Here is a 4,446-nt window from a genome sequence, read left to right as displayed (position 1 = left end):
AGGCACGGCCCTTTCTCTCAACTTTTCAAGTATTTTCGGCTTCTTTGTGAGCCATTTCAGGAAATAATCCTCATCTCATTCACATGTCTCACACAATGGTGCCCAGAACGTTTGAGGGGGTTTCGGCACGTGTGCAGAGCATTCTGGGGCGAATCACTTCATTTCAAAAAGGTCACATTATACTTACTCAACACCCTTGATTTCGGACAAATAATGAATGTGTCAAGGTGATCTATATCATGGATAGTGCATATCATTCTTCCAGCAGGAAAAAAAATTAAAATATAAAGTTGCACAAAGTACTAAAGTGACTACAGCACAATCACTTGAAAGAAAATAATAAAATGAGTTTATTAATTCACGTTACTACTAATTCAGTGGTGAAAACTGTTTCTGGAATAACGTTTCACCGATGACCACAGAAGCAAATAAAATGTGATATTTAGACACCGTCACCATTATAAACATCAAATATTCAGACAAAAGGGATAATACATTCACATCCAGCACAAACCAATATAAAGCACAAAAAAGATCCCACTCTCCAAGCTCCAGGTAATACAGGATATTTAATTAATCAGATTTAAATAAAATCTTTGAATTAGAATAATGGGTGACGTATGGTGCAGACGTATGAAAAATTTGACACCGACACCAAAATAATGGAAAATACATCACAAAAATTAATTTTATCAATATTATTGTACATGTAGACATATATATATATATACATATATATATATATACATATATATATATATACACACACACACTAATGGAGCCTACCTGTCATTTCGCTGACAGACGAACTAGTCGTTCTGTTTGCCAAAATGAACTTACCCGTGCGAAGAGTGCTTTAACCTCAACGATGCTCAGGTAAACGAAGGAATTTTAATACCCTCTTCCACCACTAGGTGGCACTACACATTTACATAGAGAATTTACACCCCTCCCCTCCACCCAAATCCCCATTCACATCGCCTATGTATTTTCTAACTTTCATTTTTAAGAGCCACCCTAAATTGAAGGACAGTTTATAGCTGGGTCAGGATTCAAATCCAGGCAAGACAGCACCTTGGTGAGGCCAACCTGCCACCCCAGCTGGCTCCATGATGAACAAACTTCAGGTTGAGTGAGCTCTTTAACGTTTTCATTTCTTACTTCACATCATTAACGTCAATGGTGAAAATCACAACGGCACACATCAACAGAGCTAAAATATATATATATATAAACACCAATATATGGACCTCCAGTGCATTACCACAAATGATAATCCCAACTGTTCACCTGCCAAACAGAAAAACCTGGGGCACATAAAGGGAGGAAACCAAAGCAACTTCCCTTCAACTATTTTACTCTGTTTTCACATTCTGTTACAAAAAGAAAAACTTGCAAAAATAACATTCAACATTCACGATAAAGGCCTAAAACCCAGCTATCAAACAGCAAGTTTTTTGTTTTTTTTCAAAAGAAAACGTCTAATAGTTTTCAGCTCCACAGGTGCCCCCAATTCCCAGCACAAACAGCAACCCAAACAAAAATGTAATGCCACTAGAATACTGTACTCGCATTTCTCCAGCCTAACACCACATTATACACACACACACACACACACACACACACACACACACACACACACACACACACACACACACACACACACACACACACACACACACACACCGGAGTGATCAACAGAATGGCACTCAGGAGAGCATCCTTTTGACCTCAAAAATAATTGGTGGTTGAATTCGGTTACCTGAAATGCAGATCGTCTTCAAATTTTAAAGTTATTCTAATGAAAATTGACAATTTTAGAAATGTGGCCTATGTTGACCTTTTGGCCTATGTTGACCTTTTGGCCTATGTTGACCTCAAAAATTGTTGGTGGTTGGTTTCAGTAAGCTGATATGCAAATCCTATTCAGATTTCAAGTCAATGGGATGAAAATTGAGGATTTTAGATATTCCAAAACAAGTGGTTGACCTTTGGCCGAACACGAGAAACAGAAAAATTAAAAACACCTCAAAACCACAAAACACGAAAATAAAAACATTTAGCCACAAAACACGGAATTAAAAACACTTCACAGCCACAAAACACGACATTAAAAACACTTCACAGCCACAAAACACGGAATTAAAAACACTTCACAGCCACAAAACACGGATTTAAAAACACTTCACAGCCACAAAACACGGATTTAAAAACACTTCACAGCCACAAAACACGAAATTAAAAACACTTCACAGCCACAAAACACGACATTAAAAACACTTCACAGCCACAAAACACGAAATTAAAAACACCTCAGCCACAAAACATGCAATTAAAAACACTTCACAGCCACAAAACACGGATTTAAAAACACTTCACAGCCACAAAACACGGAATTAAAAACACTTCACAGCCACAAAACACGACATTAAAAACACTTCACAGCCACAAAACACGACATTAAAAACACCTCAGCCACAAAACATGCAATTAAAAACACTTCACAGCCACAAAACACGAAATTAAAAACACCTCACAGCCACAAAACATGAAATTAAAAACACTTCACAGCCACAAAACACGACATTAAAAACACTTCACAGCCACAAAACACGACATTAAAAACACTTCACAGCCACAAAACACGGAATTAAAAACACTTCACAGCCACAAAACACGGATTTAAAAACACTTCACAGCCACAAAACACGGATTTAAAAACACTTCACAGCCACAAAACACGAAATTAAAAACACTTCACAGCCACAAAACACGAAATTAAAAACACCTCAGCCACAAAACATGCAATTAAAAACACTTCACAGCCACAAAACACGGATTTAAAAACACTTCACAGCCACAAAACACGGAATTAAAAACACTTCACAGCCACAAAACACGACATTAAAAACACTTCACAGCCACAAAACACGACATTAAAAACACCTCAGCCACAAAACATGCAATTAAAAACACTTCACAGCCACAAAACACGAAATTAAAAACACCTCACAGCCACAAAACATGAAATTAAAAACACTTCACAGCCACAAAACACGAAATTAAAAACACCTCACAGCCACAAAACACGACATTAAAAACACTTCACAGCCACAAAACACGAAATTAAAAACACTTCACAGCCACAAAACACGACATTAAAAACACTTCACAGCCACAAAACATGAAATTAAAAACACTTCACAGCCACAAAACATGAAATTAAAAACACTTCACAGCCACAAAACACGGATTTAAAAACACTTCACAGCCACAAAACACGGAATTAAAAACACTTCACAGCCACAAAACACGACATTAAAAACACTTCACAGCCACAAAACACGAAATTAAAAACACTTCACAGCCACAAAACACGACATTAAAAACACTTCACAGCCACAAAACATGAAATTAAAAACACTTCACAGCCACAAAACATGAAATTAAAAACACTTCACAGCCACAAAACACGGATTTAAAAACACTTCACAGCCACAAAACACGGAATTAAAAACACTTCACAGCCACAAAACACGACATTAAAAACACTTCACAGCCACAAAACACGACATTAAAAACACCTCAGCCACAAAACATGCAATTAAAAACACTTCACAGCCACAAAACACGAAATTAAAAACACCTCACAGCCACAAAACATGAAATTAAAAACACTTCACAGCCACAAAACACGAAATTAAAAACACCTCACAGCCACAAAACACGACATTAAAAACACTTCACAGCCACAAAACACGAAATTAAAAACACTTCACAGCCACAAAACACGACATTAAAAACACTTCACAGCCACAAAACACGACATTAAAAACACTTCACAGCCACAAAACACGAAATTAAAAACACTTCACAACCACAAAACACGGAATTAAAAACACCGCAGCCATAAAACACGAAATTAAAAACACCTCAGCCACAAAACACGAAATTAAAAACACTTCACAGCCACAAAACACGAAATTAAAAACACCTCAGCCACAAAACATGCAATTGAAAACACCTCACAGCCACAAAACACGGAATTAAAAACACCTCACAGCCACAAAACACGAAATTAAAAACACCTCAGCCACAAAACATGCAATTAAAAACACTTCACAGCCACAAAACACGAAATTAAAAACACCTCACAGCCACAAAACACGGGATTAAAAACACCTCGCAGCCACAAAACACGAAATTAAAAACACCTCACAGCCACAAAACACGAAATTAAAAACACCTCACAGCCACAAAACATGCAATTAAAAACACCTCAGCCATGAAACACGAAATTAAAAACACCTCACAGCCACAAAACACGAAATTAAAAAACACCTCACAGCCACAAAACACGAAATTAAAAAACACCTCACAGCCACAAAACACGAAATTAAAAACACCTCACAGCCACAAAACACGAAATTAAAAACACTTCACAGC

General features: G+C 37.0%; 1 long non-coding RNA gene across 1 annotated transcript; it reads right to left on the bottom strand.

Annotated features, from left to right (window-relative positions):
* Positions 1–326: 326 nt before the first annotated feature.
* Positions 327–3,807, bottom strand: LOC144890449 (uncharacterized). The gene is made up of 2 exons (XR_013622316.1): positions 3,775–3,807; positions 327–3,646 (listed from the first exon to the last, which is right to left on the bottom strand). It is a non-coding gene; the product is annotated as an uncharacterized LOC144890449 (long non-coding RNA).
* Positions 3,808–4,446: the final 639 nt, after the last annotated feature.

This window comes from Myxine glutinosa, chromosome 1 (assembly GCF_964187855.1).
Source record: "Myxine glutinosa chromosome 1, kmMyxGlut1.1, whole genome shotgun sequence".
NCBI classification, from domain to species: domain Eukaryota; kingdom Metazoa; phylum Chordata; class Myxini; order Myxiniformes; family Myxinidae; genus Myxine; species Myxine glutinosa.
The sequence above is the reverse complement of the archived record's forward strand: the minus strand, read 5'-3'. Positions and strand labels throughout refer to the sequence as shown.